At 31.7% G+C, this 19,922-nt stretch overlaps 1 protein-coding gene across 4 annotated transcripts in view; it reads right to left on the reverse strand.

Moving 5' to 3' along the window:
- LOC115881313 (phospholipase B1, membrane-associated-like) overlaps positions 1 to 19,922 on the reverse strand; it is an 81,733-nt gene that overhangs the window by 42,042 nt on the left and 19,769 nt on the right. The window contains exon 1 of one of the 4 annotated variants that reach the window (XM_030898745.1): positions 12,018 to 12,218. The exons of 1 other annotated variant lie outside the window; for it this stretch is intronic. The gene's annotated coding sequence lies outside the window, so the exon portion shown is untranslated. Of the gene's footprint in view, positions 1 to 1,644; positions 1,853 to 6,387; positions 6,437 to 12,017; positions 12,219 to 19,922 lie in introns of those variants that run through there. 2 more of the 4 variants (XM_030898746.1, XM_030898747.1) reach the window with 2 other exon arrangements.

The raw sequence follows: 19,922 nt of genomic DNA on the forward strand, positions 1-19,922 counted from the left end.
TTATCTGCAAAATAGACTGCCGAAGTTTCCCAATACAATTCGGACCATCCTGTATAATAATAATTATAGGCAATCAATATTTAAGGTAAGTACAATATGATCGAAAAAAAAACGGCGTCAGCGATGGCTATGTAATGAAGATCGCTGTCGCATTGAAGCCAGTGTGTCACATTGATTAAACCAAAATAATAAAAAAAACGTTAGCGCAAATATAGGGAAACTATACCGGGTATATCGTCGTCGTTGTAAACATAGGAAATCTCATGCAAATTTTGAACTATACAAATATTGGCTCACCTATTAATTCTAGAGCTAAGGAAATAGGGTTTTTAAAGGTCTGCCTATGTTGAATACACATGCAAATTTGAACAATCAAGCAGTAGTCAACAAGCAGAAGCCAACACCAGTGACATCAGGAAGAGCTGGAAGTCGTTTAACGCAAAGAAAGAATGAGCTGGAAGTCGTTTAACGCAAAGAAAGAATGAGCGGAAGGTTTCGTACAATAATACAGGGGTGCCGCAAAGGGCCCAAGGCCTCCGAGTAAGGAATCATCAAATCCCAGCAACCTAACCTTCTATATTTTAAGTTCTTATACATATTTTTTAAATAATAATTCATATCGTCCCATTGCTGCCAAAAGTCACTCTAACTTACTTTTTATTACTTCCGAGAAAAACGCGTCTAAAGATGAATTGCATTGTATAAAGTTGTTGTTAGTAACTATTCGGTATTAAAATACAGCATAAATGGCCAGACATCGTAGTTAACGACTTTTTCAATCGATTCCCCGCTTGAAAATATAGTTAGTGATTGAATATTTAGGTTATTCGAAAACATGTTAGTTAGTGACTTTTAGCAGCAATATAGGACGATATATTATAACTAGCCTACTATTGGCAGCCGCTTAGTGTTCATAACTAATGTATAAATTTTAATTTCTTTAGATTATACAGCACTTTTTATCTTTCTGTATTTAAATTTACTTTTAAGTGAAAAATTCCCAACTGAGTCACCTGGCATTGACAATAACAGACAAGTGTTATAAATATGTAATATTACTATTATTAAAATATAATTTTGAAACTAACTACATAATTAAAAACAATTACCTAACCATGCGGTTAACATCATGTTCGAGGAAATGAGAACTTACTAGCAGGTTGACAAGTTGACATAATGATAGTAAAAAGGTTATACAATATTTATCAAATTATTCGAAAAAATTGTTAAAGTAAACCATTTTCTAAAAAAAAGCAATACATACTTTAAAAAAGTTATTTGTGATGAATATTTACCTTTTTTTTTTAAGTAAAAATAAAATTTTTCAAAAAACTGTTAAATTTCTGTTGTTTTTATGTAATATACGTTGATCAAATCAAAAAATTAAAAGTGGTTCAGTGGACCAGCTAGTTATTCCAGCCAACTCTACCAGCTATGACAGATATAATGACGTCACATTAAGACTTAAAGTAGTACTGAGATGGAACAAGCAGTTGCAAGTTGACTAAAGAATTTTGCATTACTACACCAATAAAAAAGTAATTTTCACCTGCTTTTTTGTGCCTATAATTATGATCTAAGATCTATTTGATGTTTATTATATACTGTTATGTTTATTATTTATTATTTATTATTTCAGTATACCTGGTGGTGCATTGGCGTTGAAAATATAGGAAATCTCTTGTAAATTTTGAATTGTCCAAATATTGGCTCCCCTGTTGAGTTTACAGCGAAATCGTTAATAGGTTTTTAAAAGGTCTGCGTATATTAAATGCATTTACCAAATTTGAACAATTTTGGATAAGCCGTTTTTAACTAATTTAAGAAAAACTGCAGATATTTTTAAATTAAACTAACGTTTAGGAAATACAATATGACATTTACAAAATTATAAATTGACAACTTAAGGTATGTTGACATTAGCCTGGTTTTGCATTGTTATCTGTTCAGTTTTTCAAGCAAGGTAGTAAATCTAGAAGGATATTGGTCAGAAATGTAAAATACTGAGTTGTGCAGCGTACGGTTAATTATACCGGGTGTTGCATCGTCGGACGGGACATAGGAAATCCCATATGTAAATTTTAATGGGGTCAATTATTGACTTCTCTAATTATTTTAGAGAATAATTCTATTTAGGTTTATTGAAGAGCACTAAAACCCACATTCAAAAAAATAACTTTAGATATTTTTGATTAGCTCGTTTACGAGTTATCGCCGATTTCTTTTTAAATATTTCTCCTTTCTTATGACCCTGTATTTACTTATGAGCACCAGTCAAGGTAAAAGATAACTGTCAACTGAAGTTGTCATTTCAGAAATTTACCTATTTAGTGCTTTATTATTATTGAAAACTCATTCCTACATCGGTAATCTTAAAGATGTATTTATAAATACAAATTAATATGAATTAAAGTAAAATACAGTAATCAATTACAAGGTTAATTATAGTATTATTACAATATTCAATAACTTATTAATTTAGGTACTATTAAATTGTTAGAACTTAAGTTAGGATTTAAGAAGATGTTCAAATATTCCTCCATCGACTGCTAGACAATAACCCAGGCGATCATAAAATTCTCTTCTTACATTCGCTAGTTGGTAAACTGAAATTCTATTGCATTCGGCAGAAATAGCATTTTTTAACTCGTCTAGATTTGTATTTTTTATCCTTGTATATCCTGTTTTTTAAATGGCCCCAGAGAAAGAAATCATTTGGCAAAATATCAGGAGACCTTGCTGGCCAATTTACTGTATGATTTAGGCCAATAACGTTTCCGTTAAAACTATTGTCTAAATATTCCCGAACAGCCAGGGTACTATGTGCCGGGCAGCCATCCATTTGGTACCAAACTTCCTGATTTTCCCTAGCGGCAGTGGTAAAATTATAATAAGTGTGAGTGGCTGACTGGTTGCGACAAAAAATGTGTGTTATTCTGCTGGCCGTGTATTTTATTTTCAAGAGAAAAGAACTTGTGGAATAAGAATGGTTTTTCTGATTTAAACAATTTACACAAGTTAATTAAAAGGCATCACAGTAGCAAATCGCATATACAGGCTATCGTAAGAGAAAAAACTTTTGGAAAAACAAGAATTGAGCATATGTTAGACAATCAACAAAAATTAGCGGTACAGACACATAACGAAGAAGTAAAAAAAAATCGGGAGCTGCTTAAAAGAATGATAGATGTAGTTTATTTTCTTGGTAAACATGAGCTATCTTTTCGGGGTCATTGTGAATCTGGGAGCTCAACAAATAGAGGAAATTATGTGGATGTGATTAGTTTTTTATCAAAATACGACCCAGTTTTGAAACTTCATTTTGAAAATTCGACAAGGTTTAAAGGAACATCCAACTTAATTCAGAATGACCTTATTTTAAGTGTGGGAGAAGTTATGCTAAAGACAATTAAAAAAGAAATAAGTGAAGCATCATTTGTGGCTTTTATTTTGGATGAGACTACTGACATATCTAATACTAGTCAACTATCGAAAATCGTCCGCTATGTGACAAAACAAGGTCAAATAAAAGAAAGATTTCTTGGTTTTGTTGATGTCTCAATGCAAAGAACAGCTTTGGCTCTCAATGAGATTGTTTTATCAACTATTGAAGATCTTGATTGCGGTTTAAAATTAGTAGGGCAAAGCTACGATGGAGCAGCAGTTATGGCAGGCCAATTAGGGGGTCTCAGACTAAAGTTAAGGAAACTTACCCATCAGCCCTTTTTGTACATTGTATGGCACATAGATTAAATTTGGTGATGCAACAATCTCTCAATAAAATAAGACAATGCAAAATATTTTTTCAAACCTTAAGCGGCTTCGCAGCATTTTTTTTTAAATCTTCGAAACGATCCACGGCATTGGACCAAGAAGTTCATAAAAGGTTACCAAGAGTAGCTCCTACTCGTTGGAGTTACAACGGCAGGCTGGTAGAGACCGTTTTTGAATATCGACTACCCCTTATTGACTTTTTTCAAAAAATAATGGACAACAGGCAAGATTGGGATAATGAAACAGTGGTGTGCTCTACCGGTTATTTAAATATGTAACGAGAAAGTGATTTTAATTTTCTGTTACTTGTTTTTTCTCAAATATTTCCATTCTGCGATAATCTCTTTAGCGTTCTACAAAGTAAAATGAGTGATATAAATTTTTGTATAAGAAAAATTCAGGAATTTAGGAGAATAGTTTCATCAAAAAGGGATCAATTTGATGAATTTTGGCAAAAATTCGAATATTTGGACATTTTATCTACAGAGCCGGAAAGAAAAAGAACACGGACGGAAGATACTGTGAACGATAAGAAAATGGATCCAAAAACCCAAGCTCGTAAACTGTTCTACGAAATCATTGACAATATTTTGGGCCATATAGACGACAGATTTAACAATTTTAAGAGCCTAAAATTTCTAGAACTCGTCAATTTCGAAGAAAATAATGCACTTTCAGAAGAAGCCTTTAATTCTTTACAATAAAATTATCCGAACTTTTTTGACTTTCCCGCGTTGCGTTCCGAACTGTTTGTTTTATACAATACTTCAGAGGGTTTAAATAAACATAGTGTTAGTGAGTTATTAAAATCTATTAAAGAATGTGGACTACATCGTGCGTGTCCGGAAACCGTTAAGCTTTGTGAACTGTCACTTACCATACCCGCGACAAGTACATCAGCAGAACGTAGTTTTTCTACACTCAAGAGGATTAAAACTTTTATTAGAAACTCTACAGGACAAGAAAGACTGTCTGCTTTAGCAATGCTTTCCATTGAGCAAGAACTACTTCAGGAACTTTCTGAGGAAACCAAATTTTTACAACAACGTTATAGATGAATTTGCAAAGCAAAACCGAAGATTGGAGTTGCGTTTCAAATAAGGTTAGTCTCAGTAGTAAATCATAAATTTTGATATTTTTTAAAGTTTTTTTTTGTGTTTAAATATTATAAATTTATACGGAACAATATATTATATATAAATATTAAAAAAAACTTGGAACTTGATATAAGACTTGCCCCCCGCTCCACCGTTCCCTATTTCTCAAGGGCTGGACACGCCACTGCCTAGCGGCATCATGTAAAGCAGGTAAAATATGATTTTCGAGTAGTTCCAAATAATATTCTGCATTTAAATTTCGCGTAAGAAATAATGGCCCGATAACCCGATAATATTGTGTCCGAATATCCCTGCCCAAATATTTACTTTCTGTGGATATTGCGTCCTTGTTTCGACAAACCTGTGTTGGTTTTCTTTGTTCCAATATCGATAATTTTGAATATTTGGTGCATTCGTCAGTGGAACATATACATACCCGTTCCATCATATTAAAAACAAAACGCCTGCCGCCGTATTTCGTCCCCATCTGGTAGCTCTTGGTGCTTTTCATATTTGAAGGAATAGTATTTATGTCGCTTCAAAATTCGAAACGCTGTAGTGTGATCTATTCGTATTTCATCCTCAAGTTTCCTTGTGCTGATCTTTCCATGCACAATAAAACTTCCAAATCGGTATCATTTCTTGCATCTTCTCTTTGTTCCTGCCTTGCTTCACATCTGCAGTTATTTATTAGGGTACCTTTGGTCTCAAATCTTTGGATATTCCTTGCGATTGTAGATTTTCCAGGTATCGGTCTATTCGGATACAGAGCAGCAAACATGTCCGACACCTTTTGATAACTATCTCCTTGATAATATCATTTAATCATCAATACTTTTTCTTCGGTAGTGTAATTCATGTCTAATATTTTCGATGTAGGTATGAGTTTTTAATAATAATAATAAAGCACTAAATAGATAAATTTCTGAAATGACAACTTCATTTGACAGTTATCTTTTACCTTGACTGGTGCTCATAAGTAAATACAGGGCCATAAGAAAGGAGAAATATTTAAAAAGAAATCGGTGATAACTCGGCTAATAAAGTAAACGGGCTAATCAAAAATATCTAAAGTTATTCTTTTGAATGTGGGTTTTAGTGCTCTTCAATAAACCTAAATTGAATTATTCTCTAAAATAATTAGGGAAGTCAATAATTGACCCCATTAAAATTTACATGGGATTCCTATGTCCCGCTCGACAATAATAGTAATACCCGGTATACTATTATGTTTATTATTTCAACATACCTAAAGAAGCTAATTATTGGCTCCCCTGTTGATTTTTCACCGAAGTCGTAAATAGTTTTTAATGGTCTGCATATGTGTTGAATATACATGCCAAATTTGAACAATTTTGTATAAGCCGTTTTTAACTAATTTAAGAAAAACTGCATATATTTTTAAATTAGAACTGAACAGGTAAAAATGCAAAATCAGACAAATGTCAACATACCTTAAGTCCACTACGATTGTCAATTTGTTGTGCTGTTTACGCTACTACTTTATAGTACCTACATTCAAGTGTACTCGAAATGAATTTTTGTAATTTAAAACTAACGTTTAGGAAATACAATATGACATTTACAAAATTATAAATTGACAACTTAAGGTATGTTGGCATTTGCCTGGTTTTGCATTGTTATCTGTTCAGTTTTTCAAGCAAGGTAGTAAATCTAGAAGGATATTGGTCAGTAATGTAAAATACTGAGTTGTGCCCCCCCCCAGCGTACGGTTAATTATATACTATTAGATAGTATATTATTTACAGGGTGGCTCGAATTCGACGCTCATCATTGGGATTTCGGAAACCGTAAGAGATACAGGATCGGTTAAATGGAGACAAAGTAGCGCAATTTGATGCTCAATAAAATGCCGTATTGCATTTTTTTTGCATAAAATATTCTGGTGATGGAATTTTCTATACGAAACATCGGCAAATATCAAAGTGACTATACAGGGTGGTTCGAAATGTATTCCAGAAACTTTGGCAGCATATTTTGCAGATAAAAATATGTAAAAAAGTTCGTATAAATGTATGTCCTAAAATGCTTAGTTTCGAAGATACAGGGTGTAGAATTTTCATTTTTATTTCGATTTTTTCCAAATATTTTGTGAAGTAACATCAATATTTGGATGAAAATTGGTGTCTGGGAGTTTTTTGACATGAGAAATTTGATTTTGATGTCAATATGACTCCTATTTGTAGAGGGCGCCACCTACACGTATTTTAACTGTTTTGAAGAGTAATAATTTTTTAAAGTATTTAATTTTTGTCCGTACCTGTATAAAACTACTGAGTGAAAAAATATACATTTCCGTGATTTTTTACGTAAAAAATGTCTCTTGGTCTCTTGGTAAAAATCGATACGAGCAACTGTTCTCAAGATATTTAGAACGGGAACAGTCAATACATGTCATTATTGACAAAAAATAAACATGTTAAGTAGATAGTTATTTGACTAAAATGATAAATTTGGAAACTTTTTATTTTTTTAAATTAATCATAATTTATTCTTCGAAAAAAAGATGATAAAAAAAACAGTTTCTATTAAACTTTTGGCACAAAGACATTTCAAATTTATGATTTCAGTCGAATAACTATTTACTTAACATGTTTAATTTATGTCAATAATGACAGGTATTGATAAATTCGATTTCAAATATCTCGAAAACCATTTTTACCAAGAGACTTTTTTTACGTAAAAAACGTTGTAAATGTATATTTTTTTATTCAGTAGTAGTACAGGTACGGACGAAAAGTTATTACTCTTCAAACCAGGAGTCCTACTAACATCAAAATCAAATTTCTCATATCAAAAAACTCTTAGGCACCAATTTTCATCCAAGTATTGACGTTACTTCATAAATTATTTGGAAAAAATCGAAATAAAAATGAAATTTCTACACCCTGTATTTCCGAAACTAAGCATTTTAGGACATACATTTATACGAACTTTTTTACTTATTTTTATCTGCAGAATATGCTGCCGAAGTTTCCGGAATACAATTCGGACCACCCTGTATATAGTGTTTTAAGAGTGATGAAAGGATTTAATTAAATTGAAAAAAAAAATAGGTCCGTATTTAAAAAAATTAAGTTGATGATGTTCGCCAGAAGCTGAAACGTCAGAGTCGATATTTAATCACATAGAGGTATAGAGCAGAGAAAGTGGCCATGAAAATGTGTTTTTTATTTTAAGTTATCTTAACAAATAAGGCCAGGAAACAATAGAAAACAAAATTGAAAATTCGTTTTTTTTTTCGAATATATTCGGAAGTATTCGGAATTTTTCAAAATGCAATACGGCATTTTATTGAGCATCAAATTGCGCAATTTTGCCTCCATTTAACCGATCCTGTATCTCTTACGGTTTCCCAAATCCCAATGATGAGCGCTTGTTTTAGTTAAGCAAAAAAATTTATGTAACCAAAATGTAAATAAAAACTTGATGTAAAATTTACCTATTAAACTATATTATGTTCTTTAAGAATAATTTGTGTCGTCATTTATTGATGTTTCTCAATTGTGCCTTACTGAAAATGCTTAAAAACATTAATGTACTTGATTGCTTCATAATACCAAATAAAATTTTCCTCGATATTTGTTTTCCATTACATTCATTGCCTTCAAGTGGCACCGTACGCCGGGATTTAAAATTTTGTATTGTAAGGTACCGTAACCATCTATTTATAATGTTAAAGACCTTACACAATAAAAATTAACTGAAGGTTAAGCGATTATAAAAATCCTAAACCAAAATGTTAATGGATTCATTCACGTTGCCATCGAGATGAAAAACAATGTGTAAATATATATTGTTTGACATATTTTTAAAAACAATTAATTTACAACAACATTTCTATTAAGAAGTATCATTGTTAATGCATACCAGAAGTACTAGTTTATTGATAATAATTTGTAATATAATAGATATACTGTATGTCCCCAGATTGTCTTTACAAGAGGAAAAAACTTTTTTATTATTCACATTTTGAGAAAAATGCATTCTTCATAAAAAGTTTTGCTTGTTCGAAAATTATTAATCGCGTTTATGCTTTTCTAAATTTCCTTACCGTTTTAAAGAAAATTTAAAAAAAAATCATGAAAATATAATTTAATTTCTTTGAAAACAGTTGAACTTAATGAAAATACTGTTGATTTTTTTCTGTCATTAGAGTAATATTTCAAGGAATATTTGTCTGATGATTGAAACTGATCATATTATAAGGAATGAATTTACTCGATTTGAATCAGTAGTAATATGAACTACAGCTAAAACTAGGGTTCAGCTAGAATATACAGTATGTCTCCGGATTGTCTTTACAAGAGGAAGAACTTTTTTATTATTAACATTTTGAGAAAAATGCATTCTTTATAAAAAAAAATGCTTGTTTTAAAATGGTTAATCCCGTTTTCCAAATTTTCATACCGTTTTAGGGAAGAAAGGGAGAAAACATCTCTAAAGGGGCGGCCATCACGGTCTTTTTGCCAAGGAGCAAGGGGAAAGACACCACCTAGCGGCTGAGCCTTATCCAGGGTCAGAACTTCAATGTAAGGACATCGAGCTGGCGAGTCATCAACTTGAGGTCGGAGGGTCATGGTCAGGTCCTCACAATAGGAATTGACCTCAAATCCAAGGAGGCAATAGAGAAAGAGGGACATATCCTCCATTATAGATACGGGACAACACCGGTATCAGGTCTAAGGAGAGAACAAGTTAAAGAAGTGGAGAAAATGGAGACAGATCCTCCAGCCTCCACCTCACGGATTCCTCAGACGGAGGCAAGTTCCTCGACTGTGAAAGGCGGCACGGAGAGCCAAACTCCAACCGTGGAAGGGTGTGTACCCTCGGAGAAAAAACTGTTGTCAGAGGAGGATGGGAAATACCCTGTCCCCTCTACAACAGGGGTATGATGAGTTATAGACTGTGCGATGACTCAAGGAAGGGGGACACAATAGATCTTTAAGGTCGCAGTGATTAACCCATCCTCTTAGTCATTCTACATTCTACATTCTACAAGGGTGATAATAGTTATCGGACAGTTGTTGTTTTAACAAGAGCAAAAAATATGACGTTAAGCAAAATTAAGAATAACCATCCATCAAAGAATGAAATCGAAATGCTACCATGGAAATGCCCTTTGATTTTTAGGACTTCAAAATAAATTGAATCGTATTGTTATGTGTGTTTTTTTTTAAATTTCGCTAAAACGGTATGACACAGAATAAACGGGAACCATTTTAAAACAAGCAAAACTTTTATGAAAAATGCATTTATCTCAAAATGTCAATAATAAAAAGGTATTTCTTTTCTTGTAAAGACAATCCGGACAAGATAATGTCCATACTGTGTTATTAAACAGCAGAATAAAATACTGAGATTTTGTTTATATACCTGTTGAATATTTACCAACCACCCATCAATGGTCTGGTTAGGTTAGTCTGTCTAGCGAGATAGGAGACAATTTTCACAACAACTAAAAATTGACACAAAGCAATTTATTTTTAATTAAATGACACAGGAACTGTCACTGTCATATAATCTCGCTATGGACGCTATGAACAAATAAATTAAAGTTATACGATAAAAGATAAAGATCTCTGTCATTTAATATGTAAAATTATATAAGAAATATCATCAATCGTTATTTCCAAGCCTAGTTGACGAATTTTTTTTTTCGAACATACGGTACACAACTACAGTTCATACCAAATAAACTTTTAGTCACGTGATTAAGCTTGACCGGCATAGCATTGCCCACTTTTATATATTTTCTTTTTGTCAAGGTATTTCAGGAAACAAAAATAAATTAATAATAAATATATGAACAATTATTATTTACAATTATTATTATTAGTTTTAATTGAAACGATAAATATGTTTTGTACAAAACGGTCTGCTAGAAAATACGTAGGTACTCTATACTATAGTGTGATGTCCCTAAACAATTAAAATAATAGTTTTAATATGTGTTATTGTGCTTTTGTCCAGTATTTAACAATTTTAATTCTGTAGGAATCTACGTTCAAGAGACTTGAAAAAGACATATATTGTCGAAACGTCGCGTCGTCATAAATATAAAATAATGAACAAAATCTTTGCAACCTTAACGACCTAAAGTTAAGAATAAAAAGAAAAAAATATATAGTATACCAGGTCAAAGAAACGAAACAAAAAAAAATATTATTTACATCACCAAACCTTCTTAACGGCACTTAAGGGACATAAAGGGCCATTACCTCGGTCATTACTACCGCTTTCTTGTTCAAAATATTCTAGGAAAGTTACAATGAGTTTTTTACGGCTATTAGCTATTTTGTACCCACTTCGCACTAAAAGAGGTTCTAAAAAGAACAATGTTCGACTGCAAGATTTGCTAGTAAACATTTTTAAGCTTAAAGTATCAAAACTCTATTTATTTAAACCAAAAACTCGTTATTCATAACTAAAGTGTCAAAACGAATGAAAATGTCTGAAGAATAAATAAATGCGACAATTTGACATTTTTTACAGCAGAACTACCACCTAAATCCCCAGTGCGAAATATTTAAATTCCAGTTAGTCAGCAGGACGCTGAATATGTCCATACTGGGCAACAATAAATTTAAAAATCGCGCCCTCGGTTTACGTAACTAAAAATTAATATCAAATATAGAACTAAAATAAGATTTAATTTAATAAATTTATTAATAGCCTTTTAATAGTAAAAATGTATTCACTTTTTATGAAATTAACATTACCATTATTAGCATATCAGCAATATGAAGTTCATAAAACGGCGTCAAAGACTGCTGGGGAATGACAGGAATTATTAAAAATTGACATAGAACTCATCAAAAATTAACACTAATTATAGAAAGATTAAAAAGGATGGAGCCTTTCCAAACACACCATTCTATTTCAAAAAAAAAATAAATATAAATTTAATAAAAATTGTCATTCCCCAGCCATCTGTAACGCTGTTTTTTACATCGTATGGTATCAATATAATGTCACAAATGATTACAACAATGTTTTTTTATAAATCTGTAAAATATTATAAGAAAGAAAATTTTCAAAAATTTTTCACATAACATAAACTACTCACATTTACTTGCCCTCATTAACTCAGATCAGACCAATAGAAAATAAACAAAAACTTACCATGGCTCTTTTAGGGCTCCCTCACAAACTTTAGACCGCACATAACTATACCCTCAGTATAAAAAAAAAACAAAAAAAAATAAAAAAAATCTAACGGGACATCGATTAAGACGAAGCGCCACCACCGAAATACTATTTGGCCCGAATAATTAGTTTTCCTTCGAGTTGGTCAAACCACTGCGACCATTTGGGGGGAAAGCTGGGACTTATAGGTATGGAAGGCAATACCCAAACGTACATGACATGGCGATCGTCGGCGTCGTTACAAAATATTGTCTCCTGCATATTAAAGGCCGCCACTTTCACGCACACAACGACAAATTATTCAAATGAAAAAATGTATTTTTTGGGTTCAACCGAATTTGTATTGGGCCATTGCAAAGGTGAATCCACTATTTTATAATTTGTATTAATGAGCTATCGGTGGTTGCCCAATTGTTAATTAATGATGGTATTCGCCTTGATTTAAATGGATTTTGAGAGAAAAATGAAGATTTGTGTTAAATGCGGTTTACGGAATTTTTTTTGTTCCATTTTCGATCACTTCTTAATCAGAACTGGACAATCCAAATTAAATACTTATTTGGTGGTGGTATAATAAGATATAATATACAGTACGGCGCCTCTCATATGCCGCAGGAGGCTCCAAGGAGAACGACAGGTTGTATTGAAATGAAACTTTGTTAGCATATGTAGGTTGTTTCAGAGCATTTTCTAAAAATATAGAGAGATTTACAGGGTGTCTCCAAAAAAAGTTACATATGAAAGTTGTGTTTTTTGTAATGGAACACCCTACATATTAATTGATTTTCGGATTCTGGGAGAAAAATAAAGGTAAGTTTTATAAGAGAAGTATATATGACTAAAATATAAGGTTTTTGACGTAGGTATTTAACATTTTCTAGAAAAAAAGAACAATTTTTAAATTAAAACAAAAGCTACCTAAATTGGAATTTACCCGGTATAGCCTAATATGTAGTTAAATTAACTTACGTACTTTATATCAAATTAAAACTTGATCCCAAAAAAGTTATACAGGGTGAGACAAAATTAATATTGAACATTGGTCACCTTTAAAAGCATGTTACTCTTTTATTTTAAATGGAACACCCAGTATATTATTCCGATATTCAATGGAGAATTCATGTCCCTTCAAAATACTATTAAGGTTGCCTACCCCTCAAACAAAGATTTTCCTAGATATTTTCATTTATATGATTTGATCTGAGTAGATCTTTATTATTGGATAAAATCTAGGTGGCTGTGATATTTCTGACGTTACTTCAACATAGCTGTCTAATTAACAATCCAACTTTAACAACTAGTTATCATTTTCTGTCATTAAAACAAAAAAAAATTCTCAGAAATATGCCGAAAATGCAATAACTTATCCTATATCAGCGAGAATTGATATGATTCTATTATTTCGTGAATGAACAGTCGCTTCCTTCTCGATTTTTTTTAAGGTATAACCACATAAACTTCTTATGAAATGAACGGTTAGAGATTTGTGCATGTGAAATAACTAATTACGGCCTTTTTAGCAGGGTCAGAATTTTTTTATCCCGGAAAATGTCAAAAATCTGTTTAAAAAAACTATTTTATTTGTTAGAATTATTAAAATAATTTTTTTAGTTTAGGTTTATTATGGGGATATGTTAAAGACAGTGTTTATATATATACAAAACTCGACAACTATTGTCGACAACATGAGAGAAATTATTGTAGCTGCTTTTCGAGGTAGAACTCCACATATGCCTTTTAAAATGAAAAGATGCTTTTGAAAAGACAATCATTTTATGCAGTTAACAGGAAAGGAAGCGTTTTGAGCATTTGATTTTATCTAGCTAATTTTTGTCACATAATTATAGGTTTACATCTAGTTTTAATTCTGTAATAATTAAAATAGGTTTTAAACGTGTATCTTTTTATTACCGTTGAATATTTTACTCTACAATCTTTATTTTTTGTTAAATTAACAAAAGGTGTATCGCACAGCCACCTAGATTTTTTTTGAAATAATAATGATCTACTGACGCAAAATCAAAAAAATTAAAATATCTAGGAAAATCTTTGTCTGAGGGGTAGGCAACCCTAATAAAATTTTGAAGATATATAAATTCCCCATTGAACACCGGAAAAATATACTGGGTGTTCCATTTAAAATAAAGGAGTATCTTGCTTTTAAAAGTGACGAATGTTCCATATTAATTTTGTCTCACCCTGTATAACTTTTTGGGTCAAATTTCAATTTGGTTTATCATACAATGGTTACTGTAATTAAATATCAGGCTATACAAGGTCATCTAAAATTTAGGTAGCTGTTATCGAAATTCAAAATTTACTCTTCATTTTCACAAAATTTGAAATATGTCAAAATCCTTAGATTTTAGGTATATGCTTCTTTAATAAAACTCACCTTTATTTTTTTTCTAGAATACGAAAATCAATTAATATATAGGGTGTTCTATTAGAAAAAACCGAAAAAACTCGGAAAAAACACAACTTTGATGTGTAACTTTTTTTGGGGACACCCTGTATAATTCTAAATTCTTTTTATAAAATACTTTCAGTTAACCTACATATGCTGCTAAAATTTCATTTCGATATAGCAATAGTGCGTCGGGCATCTGTAGCTCCTAAAATAAAAAACTTGATAATTTTGTTTAAGTGCAAACCTGAAGATTGATGATGTACCAGGATGTATTTCAGGAAAATATTTTAACTTCTAAAATCAAAAAAGTGTGAGTGGATTTGGATGGTCATTTCTTAAATGGAACACCTTGTATATTATTGCATTATTATATTAATTGCTGTATATTATTGCATTTTTGGCTGCCTTTCAAATCACTTTACATAATCCTAAGATATGATTAAATTTATTTCGATAGTTTCAGAGATATCAATTGAACAAAAAAATACCAGAACTGTTCTGAAATCAAAACTATATATTATGGTATTTACATTAGATGGTCGGTTCATACTTTGCTATAAATATGGTAATCTTAAATCATATGGCATTTTCCATAGTTAATTTTAATCAAAGCCACCCAATAATTTTTCTCTCGTATTTTACCGTTGAGAGGGTCATATGAAATAATACTGCGTGTATCTGTAAAACCATTAAAAATTTTGAAATACTTTAAATACAAAAAATGTTCATTTTTTAATTCTACATTTAACAAAAAAATAATATACAGGGTGTTCCAGTTAAAAAAAACAAAGAAAAATTATTTTATATTTTAGAAAGTTTGTCGTAGAATTTTGAACATCCTGTATGACTTAAGATTACGATATTTGTAGCAAAGTAAGTATAGACCATCTAAAGTAAATACCTAATATACGTTTCATTTCAGGACAGTTCTTATATTTGTAATAATCCTTTTAATGAAGGTTGAAAAATATATATTTTTTATTTATTTATTAATATCTCTGAACCTATCGAAATGTAATTATTCATATCTTAGTATTATGTAAAGTGATCTGAAAGGAAACCAAAAATGCAATAATATACAGGGTGTTCCATTTTAAAAAAAATCATCCCGATCCACTCACACTTTTTTGAGACACTCTATAGAAGTTAAAATCTTTTCCTAAAATACATCCTTGTACATACTTTAGGTTTACACTTAAACAGAATTCCCAAGTTTCTTATTCTAGGAGCTAGAAATGCCCGACGCAGTATTGCCGAACCCTCATATCAGTGGCGCATCTAGAGATCGAGTCTCGGAGGGGTAGCGGCAATATTTAAATAAAGTAGGTACTGTTTTTAAATTAAATATTCGCTGAAACGTATTGTGATTGTGGAACAAAATATACTTGGATTGTTTTGGATTTTCTATTTTGTATGGTACTATTATCTGTTTTAGTGACAATTTATTTTATAGCACATTTTATCCCATTTGTAAATGTCTTCCTGGGAGGGGTAATTACACCCATTACCCCTCCCTTATATGCGCCTCTGCCTCATATAAAGAAAATTATAATTTAAAAAACATAGTTAAAAAGAAATAATAAGTAATCAGTGGAAAAAATTTACAAACTTTTAAGTTTTCCACTAATTATACTTCAAAATTTGCGAAAAATGTCATTTTCGACTTTGATTATATCATCCGTCAACAGAAAATGTGGTTAGACATCAAAAGTTTATTGTTTTATAAGCTAAATATTAGGATTTCTATATAGATTCACACTGATTACCGTGAGCTGTTGCTAGGATATTATATTAATTTAAATTGTGTTTTTTTAGACATTGTGAATAATCGTAAACTAAAAAGTATAAAATGTAATTGAAACCACTGATTTTTTCCACTAGTGAAGTAGCAAAACTGAAATGGAAGTTTGCCAGTCACAATATCAGACAGAAGGATGATCGATGGAACAAATGCATCGTAAACTGGAGGCCCTTGAAGAATAGAAGAAGTAGAGGAAGATCTCAGATGAGATGGGCGGACGATCTGAGGAAACATGCAGGCACGAGATGGATGAGCACGGCGACAGAGAGAGAGAAGTGGAAGAGATTGGGGGAGGCCTATGTTCAGCGATAGACCGAAGAAGGCTGAATAGATAGAATTTATTCCACTAATTGCGAGGTTCTGAATGAAGCTTAGCTTAGCTTATAAAACAATCAACTTTTGATTTTTAACCACAATTTCTCTTGACGGAAGATAATCAAAGGCGAAAATGACATTCCTCGTAAATTTTGAAGTATAATTAGTATAAACGTTAAAAGTTTGTTAACTTTTTCTACTAATTGAAAATTACTACCACTAATTTTAGCATTCTGAATGCTTATATTGAAATTAGAGGAACAAACTTCTACGGTAATTGAAACCGCTAATTTATGCCACTAATTTTGAGATTTTGAATCAAGCTTAAGCATTAATGCCTGATAAGAAATTCGTCACCATGCCTTATGTCAGAAATTCCAAGTTTTTGTTGTATTAATTTCAAAACTATGATTCAATCATATTTTTGAAACTAAAAAGATAGAATTATTAATAAAACTATTTCATTTAAATTATACCGAGTGTTGCATCGTCGGACGGGACATAGGAAATCCTATGTAAATTTTAATGGGGTCAATTATTGGCTTCCCTAATTATTTTGGAAAATAATTCTATTTAGGTTTATTGAAGAGCACTAAAATCCACATTCAAAAGAATAACTTTAGATATTTTTGATTAGCTCGTTTACGAGTTATCGCCGATTTCTTTTTAAATATTTCTCCTTTCTTATGGCCCTGTATTTACTTATGAGCACCAGTCAAGGTAAAAGATAACTGTCAAATGAAGTTGTCATTTCAGAAATTTACCTATTTAGTGCTTTATTATTATTGAAAACTCATTCCTGCATCGGAAATCTTAAAGATGTATTTATAAATACAAATTAATATGAATAAATAAAGCAATCAATTACAAGGATAATTAGAGTATTATTACAATATTCAATAACTTATTAATTTAGCTACTATTAAATTGTTAGAACTTTAGGATTTAAGAAGATGTTCAAATATTCCTCCATCGACTGCTAGACAATAACCCAGGCGATCATAAAATCTTCTTACATTCGCTAGTTGGTAAACTGAAATTCTATTGCATTCGGCAGAAATAGCCTTTTTTAACTCGTCTAGATTTGGGTATTTTTTATCCTTGTATATCCTGTTTTTTAAATGGCCCCAGAGAAAGAAATCATTTGGGGAAATATCAGGAGACCTTGCTGGCTAATTTACTGTATGATTTAGGCCAATAACGTTTCCGTTAAAACTATGGTCTAAATATTCCCGTACAGCCAGGGTACTATGTGCCGGGCAGCCATCTATTTGGTATGAAACTTCCTGATTTTCCCTAGTGGCATCATGTAAAGCAGGTAAATATGATTTTCGAGTAGTTCCAAATAATATTCTGCATTTAAATTTCGCGTAAGAAATAATGGCCGGATAATATTGTGTCCGAATATCCCTGCCCAAACATTTACTTTCTGTGGATATTGCGTCCTTGTTTCGACAAACCTGTATTGGTTTTCATTGTTCCAATATAGATAATTTTGAACATTAGGTTCATTATTTAAAGTAAACGCATTCGTCAGTGAAATATATGTTTTTTAAAAATTCCCTATCCGTGTTTGCTGTTTCCGTTATATCAAAACAAAACGCCTGCCGCCGTATTTCGTCCCCATCTCGTAGCTCTTGGTGCTTTTCATATTTGAAGGAATAGTATTTATGTCGTTTCAAAATTCAAAACGCTGTAGTGTGATCTATTCCTATTTCATCCTCAAGTTTTCTTGTGCTGATCTTTCCATCGTTCTCTTCCACGCACAATAAAACTTCCAAGTCGTTATCATTTCTTGCATCTTCTCTTTGTTCTTGCCTTGTTTCACATCTGCAGTTATTTATTAGAGTACCTTTGGTCTCCAATCTCTGGATATTCCTTGCGATTGTAGATTTTTCAGGTATCGGTCTATTCGGATACAGAGCAGCAAACATGTCCGACACCTTTTGTTAACTATTTCCTTGATAATACTATTTAATCATCAATACTTTTTCTTCGGTAGTGTAATTCATGGCTAATATTTTCGATGTAGGTATGAGTTTTTAATAATAATAATAATAATAAAGCACTTCATTTGACAGTTATCTTTTACCTTGACTGGTGCTCATAAGTAAATAGAGGGCCATAAGAAAGGAGAAATATTTAAAAAGAAATCGGCGATAACTTGTAAACGGGCTAATCAAAAATATCTAAAGTTATTCTTTTGAATATGGGTTTTAGTGCTCTTCAATAAACCTAAATAGAATTATTCTCTAAAATAATTAGGGAAGCCAATAATTGACCCCATTAAAATTTACATGGGATTTCCTATGTCCCGCTCGATGATGCAACAGCTGGTATGTTTTTTGAGAACAAAAGGCATTAAATTTGGAGGTGCAGGTGCCCATGCGAACTTATTGAAGAGCCGCCACTGACTACAAGTGATATTGTCTACAGTTATTTATTATGAATTCGGGTAAAACTTTCAAAATATAAATTTTAAATACCTTGCAATTTTGCAACGCTCATCAACCGACCGACGCGCGACGCGACGTTTAGCATTGCAACCCGCCTAATCAATATTGATATACTTATGTATATTTCGGCGACCTTGAATTGCATAATTCACCAAAAGCTCGAACCGCGTTCGCGACCGACCGAACGGACATTTTTGACACAAAGGTGAAAGGACCGGGAACGTTCGTGCAGGTTACAAATTAGAAACTGGTTAATTATAAGGGTTTTTCGTAAATAGACGGTTGGTTGTAGGAATTTTTCCGTTTTTGACCGATCGAATCCTTTTACATTGAATGGCCATTTCGACATTTGGACATTTACTACCGATTTCGATAAATTTTCATTCAGTCCGTATAAATTAATTTGTTTATTACTGCAAGCCTTGTATATGTTATAAACGAGGGTACAAGTCACTCGATGGCCTTCAAAGTTATGTTGAGGAATATACATGAAATTTTGGTTAAGTTAATTATTACCCATATAAACATACATAACAAATATGGAGAATTTTACAAACTTCTTTATATCATGCATTGAATGTGGAGAATATCTATTTGTCCTTTGCAATATTATTTTTTATTGAAATTATTTTTTTTATTAAAAGTTAATCAAAAATCACGCGGTATATACAGGGTGGTCCGAACTGTATTCCGGAAACTTCGGCAGCATATTCTACAGATAAAAATAAGTAAAAAAGTTCGTATAAATGTATGTCCTAAAATCCTTAGTTTCGGGGATACAGGGTGTAGAAGTTTCATTTTTATTTTGATTTTTTCCAAATAATTTCTGAAGTAACGTCAATATTTGGATGAAAATTGGTGTCTGGGAGTTTTGTGATACGAAAAATTTGATTTTGATG

Source organism: Sitophilus oryzae, unplaced genomic scaffold (assembly GCF_002938485.1).
Source record: "Sitophilus oryzae breed Bouriz unplaced genomic scaffold, Soryzae_2.0 scaffold_1716_pilon_pilon, whole genome shotgun sequence".
Taxonomy (NCBI): Eukaryota; Metazoa; Arthropoda; class Insecta; order Coleoptera; family Curculionidae; genus Sitophilus; species Sitophilus oryzae.